Raw genomic sequence first — 20,939 nt, 5'->3', positions numbered from 1 at the left:
TATGAAAACATGGCTCACAAGTGGAGTCATGTGGGCGGGAGCCAGACACTGTGTCTTTGTTTGGTCATTTAGTGATGTAACCCTTGAAAAATCCTCTGTCAGATCATTCTGTTGGGAACAGTTTCCAAGCCGTTAAAATGTTATTCTTCCGAGCCTTCCTGCGTTGATAGCCGGGGAAGGGGGACAAAATGCAATGTCACCGTGCAATCCATCCGGAAGGTCGAGGCCAGGGGCAGAGATGGATTGAGCGGAACACTGAGCGTCAGGGAGCAGAAAGCAGGTGTGGGAGCGCGGGAGCTCCCACCGCCCAGACACGGCATCTCCTCCGCCTTCTTTAGAGAAAGTCTTGTCACGCGAGGCAGCACATGCTCCTCCAGTTAGACTGTGGTGAGCGTGGGAAGGGGTTTCACCGCCTGTCACACGGAGAACCACCACCCGGGAACCCAGGGAGGGAGAGCTGCATCAGGTCTCCGCTGTGACAGAGAAAGGGGACCTGGATTTTTCCAGAATAATGAGCTTGTTAGTTCCATCAGGGTCCTACTGGAGAAAGAAAACTGGTACGATAAATGATAGATGATAGACAGATACATAGATACGTAGATAGATACATAGGGAGATAGATACATAGATAGATAGATATAAAGATAAGTGATATTGATAGACACAAAGAAAGATACGTAGATACATAGACATATAGATACACAGATACGTACAAAGATAGATACATAGATATAAAGATAAATGGTATGGATAGATACAAAGATACACAGATACATAGATACATAGGTAGATAGATAGATAGATAGATAGATAGATAGATAGATAGATATAAAGATAAGTGATATAGATAGACACAAAGAAAGATACATAGATATCTAGATAGATAGATACAAAGATAGATAGATATAAAGATAGGTATATAGATAGGTATAGATACAAAGATAAATGACATAACTGGATACATAGATAGATACATAGGTAGATAGATACATAGATAGATAGATACATAGATAGATGTAAAGATAAGTGATACAGATAGACACAAAGAAAGATACATAGATACATAGATGTATAGATACATAGATAGATACAAAGATAGATAAAGATAGGTATATAGATAGGTAGATACAAAGATAAACGACATAACTGGATACATAGATAGATACACAGATGCCCAGATGAATACAACGTGATATAGAAAGATACAAAGATGAGTGATATAGATACAAAGACAGATACACAGATGATAGAGATAGATGAATAAATACATAGATTGATGACGGGGATGGATAGATAACAGATACGGATGGCTACCCCAGATATACAGATACGTAGACAGAGATAGATAGTAGATAAATGCATACATTTAGATAGACTATAGGTACCTGACTGATAGGTAGATAGGTAACAGAGATAAAGATAAATAGATATAAATAGATGCAAATAGAGATAGATAGGAAACTGTCTTTCTCCGAGTATAATTGACATACAACAGCCTATCTGTTTCGGGTATGTCACAATGGCTGCATGGTTTTTTTTGTGTTACCAAATGATCCCCACTGAAAAGGCCTCTGTCACCACGCAAAGCGACTACAACATTCTGGACGGCACTTCCTCTGCCGTTACATCCCCGTGACTTATTTTTGGAATAACTGGAAGTGTGTACGCCTTGACCCTTAACTTACTTCCCCCATCCCCCCCCACCCCTCCCCACTCTGGTAACCACCAGTTTGTTGTCTGTTTTTAGGAGTCTGCTTCTGTTCTGATGTTTGTTTTTTTAATGTTTATTTATTTTGAGAGATAGAGAGAGTGTTTGTGTGCAAGCAGGGGAGGGACACAGAGAGAGGAAGACAGAGAATCCCAACCAGGCTCCACACTGTCAGCACAGAGCCCGACCCGGGGCTCGAACTCACAAATCATGAGATCATGCTCTGAGCTGAAACCAAGAGTCGGACACTTAACTGCCTGAGCCACCCCGGCGCCCTGTGGTTTGTGTTTTAGATTCCACGTAGAAGTAGACCAATAGAAAACTGACCTTCATACTGAGTTGAGCAAGAAAGTTCCTGCAATCTTGTAAAACTAACTTTCCTACCCCAATCAAGCCGCCCATTGACGTCAGTGGCACCACCAGAGTTCCGGTTTTTAGCTGTTATTTTTTTTTCTCCTCCTGGCTCCTCAATTATAATTTTCAAGTAGCCAACAATTCCTGCGGATTGTTCTGAGAATTATCACTTGTGTCTCCCCTTTTCTCCAAACCCGCACTCCAGCCTCACGCAGAGCCCGGAACCCCAGCCCCGGGACTCTCTCACGTCCCGCTACCTGGTGTCAGCTCCGCTCTGGTTAACTTTGCGCCACAATGTAATGAAACACTTTTCCCCGCTGGGGAAATCTACAAAGTCCGAGTTCCTGACCCCAGCATGTCCGACCCTCTCTCCATCGTCACTGATCTGGCTCCCCCGGCCCGTGGTCCTCAGAGATCCCCTTCCCTGGTCCCCCAGGGGTGCACGCCTGTCATTCCAGCCCTTCGTCTGCGCTCCTGGTGGTTCTGGAGATCGCTTCCTGTGAATCCCTGAGCTGGCGTCGGACCCCACTCTTTTTCTGTCTTACGCTGGGTGCTGAGAAGTCACCCGCCCAGGGAACCCCTCACAGCAAATCACAAGTGTTAGCATCAATCAGACTCACTGACGACCCAACAAAGAATGTCTGGCTGGAAGTGGGGAAGGAATGGTGGAGAGTTTTCTGTCAGGTGGAACCTCATGAAATTGCTGTTGTTCTGGGTAAAAACAAACAAGCAAAAAACCCAAAAACAGTTGATCATCAGCGATTTCACGGGACACAGGTGAGTCTAGAGACGGTCCATGGAGGAGGTCGGGGTGCAGGGGGCTGGGTGGAGGGGATGGGGAAGGAAGAAGGATACTGTCCCCCTCGCTCCCTTCCCTGCTGCTGGAGCAGAGGCCACCTCCCCTGAGACAGTGGGCGTGAATGCAGGGACATCCATGGTGGAGTCGCGGGCAGGTAGAAATCTCTAAGCAGTGGTGCAGGTGTGGGGTGCAGGGATGGAGGGAGACCGCCCAGGTCCTTGGAGAAACTGAGCAGGCAGCGTGCCAGGGGTGGAGGGTGGGGGGGGGGGGTGGTGGGGAAGAGACCAAACCAACAACACACTCAGTGTGCATGAAAATTTGTTTTCCCTTCTGGGAGTGGTGGGGGTTTTAGATGGTTTTTATTGACTCGCTCACTTACATCATTTCTTGCTATCAATAACAGTAAGCAATGAATATCCTAGTACCTAATCTCTGTTCATATTCATGATTATTTAATGGGGTTTTTTGTTCCATTTATTATTTATTTATTTGAGAGAGAGAGAGAGAGAGAGAGAGAGCAGGGGAGGGGCAGAGAGAGAGGGAGACACAGAATCCGAAGCAGGCTCCAGGCTCTCAGCTGTCAGTACAGAGCCTGACACGGGGCTCGAACTCACAAACCGCGAGATCATGACCTGAGCCAAAGTCAGACGCTTAACCAACTGAGCCCCCCAGGCGCCCCGGTGATTATTTCTTTAAAATGAGAGCCTGGAGGGGTGCCTGGGTGGCTCGCTCGGTTAAGCATCTGACTCTTGATTTCGGCTCAGGTCATGATCTCAAGGTTCCTGAGTCTCTCTCTCTGTCTCTGCCCCTCCCCCACTCACGTGTGTGTGTGTGTGTGTGTGTGTGTGTGTGTGTGCGCGCGCGCGCATGTGCACGCACACATGCTCTGTCTCTCTCTCTCTCTCCCCCCAAATAAATAAACATTAAAAAAAATAAAAAAATAAAGCGAGATCCTGGAAACGGAATTGCGTATTGCAACCATGTAAGACGTCTGAGGCTATTGGAAACACATCACCAGTCATCCACCAGGAGGTCCTGGGACATCAGCTTCCCCAGGAGCCCCTGGTGAAACACCTGTTTCTTTTTGTTGGCAATGTATTAGCACTTGTCAATGAGGAACAGATACTAGTTTCTTTTAAAATTATTTTGTAAAGCATCGAGGTTGGCTAAACATTTATTTTGGACACCCGCATTTCCGTTGCAATTCGATTTTTTTACAATAAAGGTGATTGACTTAACAGCACACCTGATTGCACCTCGATGCTTTTGTTTTGAACCCCAAAGTGATTAGACTCAGCAAATAAGATTGTCATCCTAGATGCTGCCACAGAAACCAAGATTGCTGAGATTGAATTCGTATTTATGTTGAGACAGCTGACCTGTCAATTCCAAGAATGCCTCCCTCTCTTTGCATTTGGTGTTTATTGGGCAGAAAGCTCATCAGGAAGTTAGGGCTCACCAGCTAATGTCTGAAACATGCTTTACAATCCTTGACAAAATCCCCTGCGTCACACCATTTTATTAGATCATTTGGTCTATGTTCAAATGGTATATATTAAAATACACAGAGGGTGAGGCTATGAGAGAGACAGAGAGACAAAGAAAAAACACAGAAAGAGAAACAGAGATACAGACAGAGAGCAATTCTAAGAAACAGAGCATTTCCTTAGAAAATCAAATCCCTGAGCTGGCCCATGTGACAGGAGGTGCTTATAGAACAGTATCCTTCCTGCCTAGATTCCCAGTTTGCTGCAGTGATGAATATTCATCATCCGTGAGCTTTATCCGTCAGCACTGGCTTTTAAAGTACATCAGTGGGGCTGTAATGGCCCGGAGAGGAAAGCGAAAGTACAAGGGAGGGAATTGAGCACAATTGACTTAAAGGGATTCCCCACCCCCTTTAGGGATCTGCTTATGTGAACTCCAACTTTCAGAGAGAATATTCTGTCTGTTGATCCGAAGTTCCAAACACAGAATGTTTACTCTGCAAACGGCAGCAAAGAATGAGTAGAATGGAAGGGACCCTGGTAAATCGTTTGCAAAATTATAAAAATATTTGCATAAAAGCGTCCAATGTCAACACTTTCCTCTAAAGAAATAACGGATTTAGTGTGTGGTGTTAGGTTATAGATTATGAAAAGCCTTGGGGATTTCCCTGGGACTCAAGAGGGGTCCCGACCCTGGAGTGGGGGGGGGGTTCTGACCTGGGAGTGGGGGGGGCTGACCCTGGAATGGGGGGGTTCCCGACCCTGGAGTGGAGGGGTCCCGACCCTGGAATGGGGGGGTCCTGACCCTGGAGTGGGGGGTGCTGACCCTGGAATGGGGGGGTCCTGACCCTGGAGTGGGGGAGGTCCCGACCCGGGGATGGGGGGGTGCCAACCCTGGAGTGGGGGCGTGCAGACCCTGGAGTGGAGGGTTCCCAACCCTGGAATGGTGGGTCCCCACCCTGGAATGGGGGTGCCGACCCTGGAATGCCTCAAACAAGTGTCCAGAGCTTACCCTGGGGACAAAGGTCATCTGGATTTGGAAGCAATCAGTGGACATGAGGTCATGACCTGAGCCAAGTCGGATGCTTATTTGACGAAGCCAGGTGCCCTGAGCATTTCAGGAAAAGAATAGAAGGAAAAGATACCATCACATCAGAAATAGCGACTAAATTCAAGTTCCTAAAGAGGAGAGATTCAAGTGAAAATTACCTAAGGACAAAGAAGAGAAACAGGACGATAGCAAAGAGAGAGCGAAGGAGACAAAGCAGGTGGAAAGGGGGTCAGAAAGTCATTGACAAGGAAGGTGTAAGGAACCTGCACTCATATAGGCAACTTAAGCCCCGAAAAGGAGAAGCAAACAATGGGGGAAGAATTACTATTTAAATCTGTAACAAAACTGTTGAGAAAAGAAGAAAACCTGAGTTTTCATGCTAAAAAGACCCAACAGCTACTCGTGAAAACTGATCCCCAACCATGGCTCTGACACACATCCCAATGAAATTACTGACTTAAAACATAGAGAAGAAAGCCCAAGGCCTCCGGGCCAAGAGATCAAGTTAACTTCAAGGACAATAGAATTAGAGTAGTACCATGCAGCTTAAAGGGAAATTCCAAACAAGGCAATAATGGAGCTGTATTTTTAAGAAGTCAAGGAAGGACCATGCAAACCCTGTATTTTATATTCACCCCAGCTGTTTTTCTAATAGCAGAATTGTAGAAAAAGTTTGAAGCACTCAGAAATCAGGGAACACTATTCCCATGAAGCCTTCTTGGCTCATTTGCTAGCAGGTAAACTTCATTCAACCAAGAGATAACCAAGGCAGACTTTGCAAGCGGTCAGGGGGTGAGCATTTAATACTTTAAAAACATTTTTTTTAATGTTTATTTATTTTTGGGAGAGAGAGAGAGAAACAAAGGATGAGCGGGGGAGGGCAGAGAGAGAGGGAGACACAGAATCCGAAACAGGCTCCAGGCTCCGAGCTGTCGGCACAGAGCCCGATGTGGGGCTCGAACTCACGAACCGTGAGATCATGACCAGAGCTGAAGTTGGACGCTTAACTGACTGAGCCCCCCAGGCGCCCCACTTTTAATACATTTTAATTGTAAACCTAGGCCTAAATCAAAGGTGCTGAGAAGGGAGAAGGAAAGAAGGGAGTCCGATAATCCCTTTGATTGTTAAATAGCTGGGGTCAAGTGAGGAGATTATAGTAAAACTGTATCCAAATAAAAGTATAAAGACAAAATGTCATGCAAAGAAGCAACAAACGTAATACAGGATGCAATTATAACCAAAATAATATGACAAGAGTTGAGACCAAACATAACTGTCCTATTAATACATGCGAATGGGCTTAATTGACTCATTAAAAAATATTTTAAACTTGGCTCACGAAACAAGATACAAGTCTGGTACATAAGAACCCCTCCCTTTCCACCAATACAGGGAGTGACTCAGAAAGACTAAAAATAAGGGGATTTTGTTTTTATCCTCCCAGGAAAATGGAAACAAGAGTGTGGAGATTGCAATCATGATGTCAGCAAAGTATAATTCAGGTCCAAAAGCATGAAACTTGACTAAGTTCACTGTTCACAACATCTATGGGCCAAGGAACATAGCAACATGTCAGACACCTTTCTACAGTGGAAACTATAGGAGGGCCAAGGTGGCAGGAACATTCGAATGTGGGAGAACCCAACTCTTGTTCTTTTTCTTTATTTAAAAATTTTATTTGAGAGAGAGAGAGAGAGAGAGAGAGAGAGAGAGAGAGAGAATCCCAAGCAGGCTCCACACTCAGCACAGACTCCAACGCGGGACTCAATCCCAAGACCCTGAGGTCATGACCTAAGCTGAAATCAAGAGTCTGACGTTCCACCGACTGAGCTACCCAGGTGCCCCCAAACAGTGGACGAAATATAAATGAGGATACCCAAGAACTGAATGACAGAATCAATACGTCTCCATATTTACATCCTTAAACCAGAGAGTAAGCCTTGCAACACGCAACACTGACCAAAATAATCACACATTAGGTTATAAAGAAAACGCCATAAAGGTCCGTAAGATGGAAATATTACAATGCTCTCTGATCTCAAGGTAGTAAGGTCAGCTAACTATTGGGTGAAAGGGGAATCCCAATAGAAAGTACACCACGTCTCAAAGTTAGTGACACTGAAAACACGCCACCATCAGTTACCAAAGATAATTCATTGCCTTAAACACAACCATGGGGGCGCCTGGGTTAAGCGGCAGACTTCGGCTCCAGTCATGATCTCGCGGTCCGTGAGTTCGAGCCCCGCGTCGGGCTCTGTGCTGACAGCTCAGAGCCTGGAGACTGTTTCGGATTCTGTGTCTCCCTCTCTCTGACCCTCCCCTGTTCATGCTCTGTCTCTCTCTGTCTCAAAAATAAATAAACGTTAAAAAAAATTTTTTTAAAAACACAACAATGAAAAAGAAAGAATAAAAATGAGTTTATTCAATGTTCAACTCCAAAAGTTAGAAAAAAGAATGATAAGGTTAACTAATTCAGAGGACAAAGGGGGGGAATATAAAGCTAAAAGCCAAAATTAATGAGGCAGATAATAGAAAAACAGTAAATTCATCACTGCATCAAAATGTTTATTTTTTTTAAAAATGAACAAAATGAACAAAGCACTAGCCAGCCTAATCAAAAAAAGGAGAAGGAAAAAAAAATAGAAAATGATGTGCAAAATATGAAATTACAAGAGGGAACACAACACTGAAACAGAAGAATTTTTTTAAAAATACAAAATATTATTTTATAAACCGCTATGGAAAGAAAATGAAAACCTAGATGGAATTGATAGCTTTTATTGGTTTGTTTTTGGAGTAAATATTTACCAAAATCATACCCATTGGAAACAGAAAGATCAAATACATCAATTTCTATAAAAGAGATAGAGCAAGTTTAAAGGAACTGAAGAGTAATTTTAAAAAGCAGCAAGCCGAGGGGCGCCTGGGTGGCTCAGTCGGTTGGGCGTCCGACTTTGGCTCAGGTCACGATCTCACGATCCGTGCGTTCGAGCCCTGCGTTGGGCTCTGTGCTGACAGCTCAGGGCCTGGAGCCTGCTTCGGATTCTGTGCCTCCCTCTCTCTCTCTGCCCCTCCCCCACTCATGCTCTGTCTCTATCAAAAAATGAATAAACATTAAAAAAAAAATTAAAAAGCAGCAAGCCAAGCTGTTTTCACTCCTGAGTTCCACCGAATGTAGCAAACAGTTTCCACCTTACTCCTAATAAAAGAGTTGTAAGTTAAAGCCACACTGCTGTATCATTTCTCATTCATCAGATGGACAAAACTGAAATCCGTGACCACATATTGCATGGCTGTAGCTGTGCAAACGTGTGTACTCTCCTACTTTTGCCTCCGAAGACGTAACAGGTAAGACGCCTCTGGAGCGATGTGGCAATATCCAAAAATGACCCCGCAATCTCACCTGTAAGAATTTACTTATGAGATACGCCCCTAACAACGCACAACCTACACGTGCCCAAGGTTATTCATGCACCACTGCGTGCGACTGCAGCATATCTGAGACACCGTTGATACCCATACATAGGACAGCGATTGGACGGTCCCCAGACTTGTGGTCACAGTGAAGCCCCAGGCGGCTGTAAAGAAATCAGAGTGAAGAAGAACGCTGTGAACTGAAATGAATTCCGAGACCATTTGTGAAAATAGAAAAGTAGGGGCCCCCAGGGAGGCTCAGTCCATTAAGCGACCAACTCTTGATTTCGGCTCAAGCCACAATCTCACAGTTCACGGGTTCAAGCCCCGCCTCAGGCTCTGTGCTGACCGTGAGGAACCTGCCTGGGATCCTCTCTCCCTCTTTTTCTGCCCCTCCCCTCACTCACACACTCTCTCTCCTTCTCTCTCAAAACAATAAACCTTTAAAACTAAATGAATAAATTAAATTAAAAAGTAAATGGGCAAAGAGTAGCTACAGTAGGTTTCCTGTTGTGTAAAAGTGGAGGGGTATACGAGCTATGCATAAATGTACTTATTTGTGTATGAAGAACCATGGAAGGGAAAAACTAGAAAGCAATGAGACTGGATACCCATGGGAGATGGCGTGGAACAGACTGGAAAGTACAGCAGTGGTGGAGACAGCACAGAAGGAGCGGGGTAGCGACCCTTTCTTTCCTGAGTGTTACTTTTTCTGCAATTTAGACTTCTGCAACTATGTTAGTGTTTCACATACACGACAAATTTAGAAACCAACAGAGATGAGAGAAAGACCTAAAAGGTACAGAAAGTGAAGCAAATCAACTTCTCTGGAATTGAAAGGAATAACAGAACCACGTTGAGCGAGAAAAATAAACGAAACCAGGTAATCTTTAAAGAGAGCGTGTTGACTATATAGCTTCAGAATGAACACAAAAAATTGCAAGGATTGAACTTTAGGTAGGAAGTTTGGTGTGGTTCAGCTTAGCAACTCTTAAAGAATGTTTTATATATTCTGGTATATTCTAGGATTAAGCAGTAAGAAACTATATAGTGGAGAGTGGGCATTAGGTTTCTCATTGTTCGAAAAAGCAATTGCAATGTGAATGTAGGGAGAGTTGGAATGAGCTCCATTTACTGGAGTGTCATTGGTTATTGGCATGGAATTGGAGGCATCGGTAAGAATTCATGGTATATATTACCTATCTATCTATCATCTATCTATCTATCTATCTATCTATCTATCTATCTTTCTATCATCTATCCATCTATCTATCGTCTATCCATCTATCATCTTTCCATCTATTATCTATCTATCTATCTATCTATCTATCATCTATCTATCTATCTTTCCTAACTCTGTCCACTAAGAGTCAAACAGCAATGATTCTCCAGCAGCAATAAATACCCTTAGTACCAAGATCTTGATTTCTAAATATATTTGTCATTAAAAAGAAAAAGTCTCCTTGGATAAATAAGTTCAATCCATACCTGAAACTGGGAAGATAAACGGCAAATACAGAACTTATTATTGTTCAGGAAAGAAGGAATTGCTCAAAGAATGATGGAGACATGTCAAAAGGGAACACAGCCAGCTTTAAGGGACTCTACTGGAGGGGTGCCCAGGTGGCTCAGTCGTTGGAGTGTCCGACTCTTAATTTTGGCACAGGTCATGATCTCACAGTTGGTGAGATCGAGCCCCTCATTGGGTTCTGCGTTGGCAGCATGCAGCCTGCTTGGGATTCTCTTTCTTCCTCTCTCTCTGCCCCTCTCCTGCTCTCTCTATCTTTCTCTCTCTCTCTCATGCAATAAATAAATTAATATTTTTTTTAAAAAGAAAGACTGTACTGGAAATGTGTGGAACAATTGGAGACTCAAAGTCAGTGTCAGTAATGGATTATAACTTACCGAAGGAAATTAGAATCCATCAACTGACACCAATAGAAGTGAATGAATGAATGAACAAATGAAGGAGAGAATGGAAAGGTATTTCTCACAATGGAATGCCAATTAATAAAAGTAGAATGATGGAATTAGAATTGTGGTAATAATTGATTTAGGCAAGAATCATGAGTGACTAAAACTAGTAGGTAGAAATTTGGGGGGAAACATGATATTTACATAGTCTCAAAGTATCCTTCCCTAGCATAGTTATCAGTTACAAAGAGAAATAACTCTTAACTTTGCAGTAGAGAAAATTGTCAGTATGCTCTTTAGTCAGTGTGATCAAAGCCAACTTCGCCAGTATTGGGACAACTTGTTGTTACGTCTTCCTCATAATATGCAATAGAAGAAATAAATAAATAATAAGTATATGCAATAAAGTGCAATATACAAGAAGAATATAATCACATTTGTGTAATTGGTGCCAAAAATGGATGGTTTGGATCAAATTATAAGGAAACATCAGGTAAATCCACTCAAGGGAACTTCTACCAAATAATAATTTTAATGTCTTTTAAAATGCTGACATCATGAGTCTGCTTATGGTTTATCTCTCTCTTTTTTCTTTGCTTGTTTATTTTGTTTCTTAAAAAAATTTTTTTTATGTCTATTATTTTTTGAGAGAGAGACAGAATGTGAGCAGGGGAGGGGCAGAGAGCGAGGGAGACACAGAATCCGAAGCAGGCTCCACACTCTGAGCTATTAGCACAGAGCCTTACGCAGGGTTCGAACTCACGGACCACGAGATCATGACCTGAGCCAAAGTCAGATGCCTACCCAACTGAACCACCCAGGCGCCCTCTGTTTAGTTTCTTAAGTTCCACATACCAGTGAAATCATATGGTATTTGTCTCTCTTTGACTTATTTCACTTAGCATAATACTGTCTAGATCCATCAATGTTGTTGCAAATGGTAAGATTTCAATCTTTTTTATGGTTGGGTAATATTCTATTATATAGATATATACCATATCTTCTTTATCCATTCATCTGTTGATGGACACTTGGGCTGCTTCCATAATTTGGCTATTGTAAACACAGGGGTGCATGCATCCTTTTGATGTAGTGTTTTTGTATTTTGGAGGTAAAAACCCAGTAGTGCGATTATTATTCTAGAGAACAGACTGACAGTTACCAGAGTGGAGGTGGATGGGGGGATGGGCTAAATAGGTGAATGGGGATTAAGGAGAGCACTTGTGATGAGCACCGGGTGTTGAATCACTATACTATTCACCTGAAACTAATATTACACTGTTAACTATACTAGAATTAAAATAAAATAAAATAGTTAAAGTTAATATAAAATCTAAAGCATGAGGAGTAGAGATCAAGGGAGAGTAAAGACACACAGTAACTAAATACAAGGTATGAAGATCCTAGATTGGAACCAGGACCAAAACCATTCTTTCTCTTGCTATAAATAACATTGTTACAACGACAGGTTTAACTTGAGTAAGATCCACAGATAATAGCACAGAATCTGTGCAAATTTCCTAACTTTTATCATGGTGCTGTAGCTATGTAGGAAATACACACGGAAGTCTTTAAGGGTAAGCTAAATGCTTATTTTCAAGTGGTTCAGAAAAGAGACAAAAAAAGACAAAAAAACATGATAAAATATTATCATTTGTCTCATCTCAGTAAAGGGTATATGAGAATTCTTTGTAGAATGGCAATTTTTTCCTTAAACCTGAAATGTTTTATGTTTTTTAAAAATGTTTATTTATTTTTGAGAGAGAGAGAGAGTGAGCATGAGTTGGGGAGAGGCAGAGAGAGAGAGAGAGAGAGAGAGAACAGAGGATCTGAAGAGAACTCTGTGCTGAGAGCAGAGAGCCCAATGTGGGGCTTGAACTCACAAACTGAGAGATCATGACCTGAGCTGAAATCAAGAGTCAGTTGCTTAACCTAATGAGCCATGCAGGTGTCCCACCTGAAATTATTTGAATTAAAAACTTTGTTTTTTAATTTATTTTTATTTTTACATTTATTTATTTTTGAGAGACAGAGAGAGACAGAGCACAAGTGGGGGAGGGGCAGAGATAGAAGGAGACACAGAATCTGAAGCAGGCTCTGGGCTCTGAGCTGTCAGCCCAGAACCCGATGCAGGGCTCAAACTCCTGAAACCGTGAGATCATGACCTGAGCCAAAGTCGGACGCTTAACCGACTGAGCCACCCAGGCGCCCTTGAATTAAAAACTTTTGAAAAAGGATCAAGTGATTGGAAAATAGCATTACAATAGCACCAGGGGCAGAGATATTGACAACACATGTAAGTGACAGACGGCTTGTGTCCAGGACGTTGTAAGGAACGCTTTCAAATCAGTAAGAAGATAAAGAAGGTCATAGAAGAGTGGGCGAGAAGTGTGAAGTGGCATTCGAAGACGAGATGTTCAAATGACGGTAAGTATGTGGAAAAGGACTCAACCCTGTTGGCCATGAGAGGAAGGCAAAGTAAAACCTTGAGATGCTTACTACACACCCTCCAAAATGGCCCGATTTAAAATCCCGGCACAACGAATCTTACCGAGGATGTAGAGGACCTGGAACCTTCAGGTGTTGTTGGTGGATGCAGATATTGGCAAAATCACATTTGGAGGACCGACGTTATCAACCGGGGCCGAGCATATGCGTTCCTGATGTCCCAGAAAAATCTACGTCTAGTGGCAACCCTGTAGAAATGCATTCACATAGTCACCAAAAACTGTGTAGTCTTCCTCAACAGAAGAATCTGGATGTTTTATGGCATAGTCCTACAACATAGTACTACTCAGCAATAAAAATAAACCCACGGCAACAAGGGTGAATCTCACAAACATGTGATGAAGCGAAAAGAAGCCAGACCTAGAAGAACATGTACCAATGCATTCATATCGGTAGAAATGCATTCACATAGTCACCAACAATGTGTAGTCTTGCTCAACAGAAGAATCCGGATGTTTTATGGCATAGTCCTACAACATAGTACTACTCAGCAATAAAAATAAACCCAACAAGGGTGAACCTCACAAACGTATGATGAAGCGAAAAGAAGCCAGACCTAGAAGAACACGTACTATAGGACTGCTTGTACATAAAAGACAAGAACAGGCAAAAATAAATGATTGCGATGGAAGCAAGGGTTTGCAGCCCTTTGCAGGAAGGAGGAGTCACTCGGCGGTTTCCTGGGTGTGGCTGATGTTCTATTTCTAGAAGTGGGAGATGGTTACATGATTTCAGACGGTTGAGCTGAAATTTGTATGTGCTGCCCCCTCTACCGTATGTGCGATATTCAGGAAAAAAAAGTTAAGAAACGGGGAAATTTTTCAGGTGCAACAATAACAACAAAATTGAGCAAAAACAAGTTTCAAAAGGTGAAATAAGTTTCAAACAGTGGCAAGAAACTGCAGATTATGTAAGAGGCGGCCACATTGACTTTGCCCGTCTAGCATCGACACTTCACTTCACACTGCAGTTATACTAAGCACAAATCTCACCCATCCAGTTTTGTGTCTAATGTCCAAAGTCTTCACTGAGCTCAGGGGGCAGTTTAAGCACCAAAGACAAATATCACATTAATAAGGACACTTGAGGGGCATCTGGGTACCTCAGTCGTTGGAGAGTCTTACTTGGGCTCAGGTCATGACCTCACAGTTCGTGGGTTGGAGCCCTGTGTCCGGCTCTCTGCTGACAGCTCAGAGCCTGGTTAGGATCCTCTGCCCTCTCTGTCTCTGCCCCTCATTCCCCGCTCAGAAATAAATAAAACATTAAAAAAAATAATGACACTTGCCTGGAGTGGATGGAGTGAAGCCCCACATGGACCTCCCTGAGATGGAGGTACCACCTGAGGACCGCCAAAATTCCATATTCGTCGATTTTTCACATAACGAATATTTGTGTGTCTGTGTTTTCCCTTGCATTTCATGCCCTGCATCCATATCAAGATTTCTAGAGCCTCACACTCTGCTGTGTGGTGCTGTCCTCCTCCTCCAGAACGGAAAGAGGTTGCTATGCCCATTTGTTATGGAAGCTTTTATTTTAGAACACAGAACGGTCATTTTTCCCAGTCAACGGCTAATTCAATCAAATGCCCTGTCCCTGGGCTCACCAGTGTCTCCCTACCCAGCCCTTTCCAGCTTTCCTTTTCTCGCCAAAGAGGAGAACGATCTTAATTTGCTCCTTCATTGACTTGCCCTTGGTAAACGCACAGTCTTGGAAAAGCAGAAAGCATCCTGGTTCTGCGCTCTCATTGGAAGAAGGCCCGTGTTCACAGTTCAGACTTGACAATTATTTTGCCTTGGCCCCTTTGAAGATGAGACTTCATTACCACTGGTTAGAAGTCTGCCGGCAGGCTTAGAGCTTTGTGGCAATCTTTTTTTTTTTTTTTTCCAAATGTGTTAGCTCAAAGATGTTCTCTTTATTTTTGGGGTTCTGCCACTTGACAGCCATGTGTGTGCCTGAGGGTTTATTTTTATTTGCCCTGGTTAGAACTTGGAGCGAACTGCTCAAAAGAGCACGTCTTTCTACAAATCCAGAAATTTCGCAGTGATGCTCTTATGAAATATTTATTTCCTGGTATTCCTTTTCTGCTCTTTTTATGAAATTTCGAAAATAGATACATATCGTAGTCTCTAACTCTGCTGTTCAGGTCTCTTAACTGTTCTTTCCTTAAAACGAAACAAAACAAAACAACACTTCACTGGTTTGAGTTCTGGGTGACTTCTTCATCACTGTTGTCCAGCTGACTAATTTTCTCCTGGCATCCACTTTACAGCTCATTCTGTTTTGTTACTTGGTATTTTTTAGTGTGAAGTCTATAGTTTTCATTTCTTAACAATTAAAAAAATTGCATACATGGTTATTTTCTCCACTCTATTTCTTCCCCAGTTTAATGAGGTGTAATTTACATCATTCATTTTAAGGTGGTGGCCGGTGGCCATTTAAGGTCTTGTAACCACCACCACAAGCAAGCCAGGAAGCCTTTCTAATACCCTCCCCCCAAATTACCTCACCCCCCTCTGTAGCCAGTCCATCTCAGTCTCCACCTCCAGCAACAATTACCCTGGTTTCTGTTAAGAATGTTGGCCTTTTCTAGAATTTCAGATAGAAAGAATCATACATTCTCTAGTCTTATGGTTTTAGCCGTCTTCACTTAGCGTAACGTTTTCATGATGCCTCCGTGTGCTACATGTATCCATGATCTGTTCCTTTTTTAAACGCTTTTTTAAATGTTTATTCATTTCTGAGAGACAGAGACAGCATGAGTGGAGGAGGGGCAATGAGAGGGAGACACAGAATCCGAGGCAGGCTCCAGGCTCCGGGCTGTCAGCAGAGTCCGACACGGGGCTCGAACTCCCAAACCGTGAGATCATGACATGAGCCAAAGTCGGACGCTTAATCGACTAAGTCCCCCAGGTGCCCCTTTCATTTTCTTATCTGTTTTTAAAAAGGAAATTATGGGGGTTCCTTGCTGGCTCAGTCAGTGGAGCATGTAACCCTTGATCTCAAGGTTGTAAGTTCAAGCCCCATGTGGGGCATAGAGAGTACTTAAAAAAATAACATCTTTTTGCTTAAAAAAGCAAATTACGTAACTTTGACGAAGTTTGTTTTATTAATAGTTTGTTCCACTGTTAAATGAATAGTGTCTAATAATACAGAGTCACAATGATTTTCTCCTATGTATTCTTTGGGAAGCTTTAATAATTTATCTGTTGCATTTTGGTCTATGATAAATATTACATTTGTTTTTAGTGTGGTATGAGGTAAAGATTAAGGTTAATTTATTTTTATACAGATAGCCAGTTTTTTTTCAGCATCACTTGGGGTAAAAAAAAATACTGTTTTTGGTCACAAATCACGTGGCCATATAAGGGGGACTTGACTTCTAGACACTCTATTTTGTTCCTCTGGTCTAGATGTATGCCAATATATTGATTCCACACTGCCTCGAATTCTGTATTAAGTCTTGAAATTAGATACTACAAGGCCTCCATTTTTTTCTTCTGTTCAAAAATTAATAAGCACAGGGAAAGGTGAATCCTATCATATGTCATTAGGGGAATTACAGATTAAGACAACAATGAGATACCACTACCCATCTGTTACAGTGGCCAAAATCTGGAACACTGACGACGCCAATCGCTGGCAGGGGTGTGGAGCAACTGGAACTCTCACTCACTGCTGGTGGGAATTCAAGATGGCACAGCCACTCCGGAAGACAGTTTGGCAGGTTTTTAATAAAACTATACAGACTCATACCACATGATCCAGCAACCACGCTTTTCGGTATTTACCCAAAAAAGTCGAAAACACATATTCCACGCAAAAATGTGCGCACAAATGTCTTCAGCAGCTTTATTCCTAATTGCCGAAATGTGGGAGCAACCAGGATGTCTTTCAGTAGGTGAACGTGGTACATCCAGACAAGGGATGAATAGTAAATATTGTTCAGTGCTAAAAATAAACGAGCGACCAAATCCATGAAAAGACAGGTTGGAATCTTAAATGCATATTACCAAATAAAACAGCCAATCAGAAATGGCCATATATTGTATGATCCCAACTATGAGGAAGGCAAAACTATGGACACAGTAAAAGGATAGGAGGTTATCAAGGGTTGTGAGGGAGGGGTGAACAGGGGAAGCACGGAAGATTTTTAGGGCAGTGGAACTATTCTGTGTGTTATTACAATGATGGACACACGTCATCATACATTTGTCCAAACTCATAGAGTGTATGACACCAGGAATGAGCCCTGATGTAAACGATGGACTTTGGGTGATAATGATGTGACAGTATAGGTTTGTCAGTTTTAACAAAAGTATCCCTCTGGTGCGGATGCTGTTATTTGGGGGATTGTGTTGGGAGAGAATCAGATTGTATAAAAACTCTATGTACTTTCTGCTCAATTTTCCTGTGAATTTAAAACTATTCTAAAAAATCATGTTTATGAAGGAGCACCTGGGTAGCTCAGGCGGTTAAGTGTCTGCCTCTTGGTCATGAAATCACAGCTCAAGTCATGAAACCACAGTTCGTGTGATCAAGTCCCACATCAGGCTCTGTGCTGGCAGCACGGAGCCTGCTTGGGATTCTCTCTCTCTCTCCTCTGTCTCTGCCTGTCCCCCACACGTGCTGTCTCTGTCTCTCTCAAAATAAAACAAATAAACTTAAAAAAAATAATGTTTATTAAAAGGGGGAAAATAAAATGGGAAAAATATGGACAATTGTTTTGGCTCTTCTAGGTGCTTTGAATCCTTATATAAATTTTAAAATCAACTTGTCAGTTTCTTTAGAAAAACTTCCTAGAATTTTGATTGACATTGCATTAACTCTATGGGTCAATGAGGGAAGAATGGGCATCCTTATTATACCAACTCTTGTTATTCATGAATATGGTCTCTCCATTCATTTAGAACTTTTTAAATTTCCAAAGGAAGGATTTTTTTCTCTACTGCTATCTGTTTTTCATTGATATATGCTCATTTCTATTATTAATTGATTCATGCCCTTATTTTACTATTTCCTTATTTCTGCTTATTTTGGTTTTCCTTTCTCTTCTTTTTCTAATTGCTTTTTTTAAAAAAAGTTAATGTTTATTTATTTTTGAGAGAGAGAGAGAGCACAAGCATGAGTGGGGGAGGGGCAGAAAGAGGGAGACACAGAATCCGAAGCAGGCTCCAGGCTTTGAGCCACCAGCACAGAGCCCGATGTAAGGCTCAAACTCACGAACTGTGAGATCATGACCTGAGCCGAAGCCGCCACTCAACTGACTGAGCCATCCAGGCGCCCCTATACTTTGTTTTTTAAAAATGTTTGTTTAGTTTTGAGAGAGAGACAGAGACAGAGTGCAAGCAGGGGAAGGGCAAAGAGAGAGGGAGACACAGAATCGGAAGCAAGCTCCAGGCTCCGAGCTGTCAGGACAGAGCCTGACATGGGGCTTGAACTCACAGAATGCAAGATCATGACCTGAGCTGAAGTTGGACAATTGACTGACTGAGTCACCCAGGTGCCCCTCTTTTTCTAATTTCTTAAGATAGGAATTTAGATCATTATTTATATCTTCCAATATAAACAAATTGTTTCCCTAAGCTGTGTTTTAGATGTATCACACAACCTTTGTGCAGTATATTTCTTTTTTTTAAAAAATTTTTTTTTAACATTTTTTTATTTTTGAGACAGAGACAGAGCATGAACGGGGGAGGGGCAGATAGAGAGGGAGACACAGAATCGGAAGCAGGCTCCAGGCTCTGAGCCATCAGCCCAGAGCCCGACACGGGGCTCGAACTCACGGACCGCGAGATCATGACCTGAGCTGAAGTCGGACGCTTAACCAACTGAGCCACCCAGGCGCCCCTGTGCAGTATATTTCATTATTTAATCGAAAATACTTTTTTTCAAGCTTATTTATTTATTTTGAGAGAGAGAGAGAGAGCACAAGCAGGGGAGGAGCAGAGAAAGAGAGGGAGAGAGAAAGAATCCCAAGCAGGTTCCACACTGCCAGTGCAGGGCCCAGTGCAGAGATTGATCTCCTGAACCAAGAGATCACAACCTGAGCCCAAGTTAAGAGTCAGATGCTTAACCAACTGAGCCACCCAAGTACCCCAAAAATACTTTCTAATTCCCTTTATGACTTCTATTTTGACTCATGGGTTATTTGGAAGTATTTTTTTTTAACTTCCAAATAGCTGGGATTTTCTATAGCTTATAGTTACTGGTGTTTAATCCTGTGGTGGTAAGAAAACACACCCTGTAAGATTTCAATCTTTATAAATTTAGATTTATCTATGACCCAGCAATGGTTCGCTCTGTGGTATATATCATGTGCACTTGGAAAATGCATGTTTGCCATCAGATGTGGGATTGTGCAAGCATCACACAGGTTATGACAGCTGATAGTCTGCTGCAGTCTGCAGCTAAATCCCCTTTGTATTATATTAATATATGTAATTTTAATCTGGGAAGGCCAGTCTGGTCGGATCTCACTCATCTGGTGTCTGTTGATTGTCTTTTTGCCTTTTTAACTTTTTAAAAAGTTTATTTATTTATTTTGAGAGACAGAGAGTGAGCATGGGTGGGGGAGGGGCAGTGAGGGAGCGACAGAGAATCCCAACATTGTCGACACAGAGCCCGGCATGGAGCTCGATCCCACAAACTGGGAGATCATGACCTGAGCCAAGAGCGGACGCTTAACCAACTGAGCCACCCAGGCGCCCCTGCCTTTTTTATTTTTCAAGAATGCATCCTATAGTCCTAATTCTTTGTCGGGCCATTTTGGTTTTTACCCTAGATACTCTGAATTTACGTTGTGGGGACCTGGAAGTATACTTTTCCTTGATGAGTGTTGTTGCTTTTGTCGTAGCAGGCGGGCCACCTGGCTGCACTCTGCACTCGGTATGGCAGCCCGACTTTAGCCCGGTAGTTTTGTTGGTCTCCGAGTCGCCTTTAATCTGCTCCACGCCTGTGTCTGTCTGGGGGAAACCAGACATGTGTGCAGGGGGAAGGCAGAGGTCCCCTTCTGACTGCTGTCCTTCCAGGAGTTCACTGCCCATCCCCCACCTCCATCAGCCACCGTGTCCACACTCCGTCCTCTGGTTCACTGGCCCAGTAAGACTGTGGTTTTGCACCAGCACCTCCTCTGGCCCACACCATCCCTACTGCGCCTCCCCACAAACTGCAGGTGGTGAAAACAGGGAACATTCTGTGCCGCTTTCCCTGGTGAGCATGGGCTCCCCACCAGAATCTGGCGCTTCTGTTCCATCTCCAGGGTCACCCGGTTGACAACTGTGACCTGTGCGAAAATCAGTCCCAAGGGATCGTCGTCAGCCTCGGTGAAGCTCTCCATTTCATAATTCGGTGTTCTTTGGACGTTTTTACGCTTCCTTAACTTACCTCTAGGCGCGTCACGGGCATGCCCTCAACAAATTCTTCATTATACCACTTAAAAACTGGTGTCCCAGGAGGGGACTTTGTGTTGTATTTTGTCATCGTTGGCTCTATCTTTTTAGCAGCACATTTCTGTACTTCTTTTGGAAATTTGGTTTAGAGGCTCGTTCTGGGTAGGAGATTTTCTTTTCCCCTTCTTTTTCTCTCTCTCCTTTCGTGTTTACTTCCTTTTCCAAGGTTTTGTGGTTGCTTTGATCTGTCACTCTGTGTCCCGAGTGAAAACCAGGTCTCCTGAAGGTTTCAGGGAGCACAGCCCCGATACTGTGG

This window comes from Acinonyx jubatus, chromosome A2 (assembly GCF_027475565.1).
Source record: "Acinonyx jubatus isolate Ajub_Pintada_27869175 chromosome A2, VMU_Ajub_asm_v1.0, whole genome shotgun sequence".
Lineage (NCBI taxonomy): Eukaryota > Metazoa > Chordata > Mammalia > Carnivora > Felidae > Acinonyx > Acinonyx jubatus.
Note: the sequence above shows the minus strand (reverse complement) of the source record.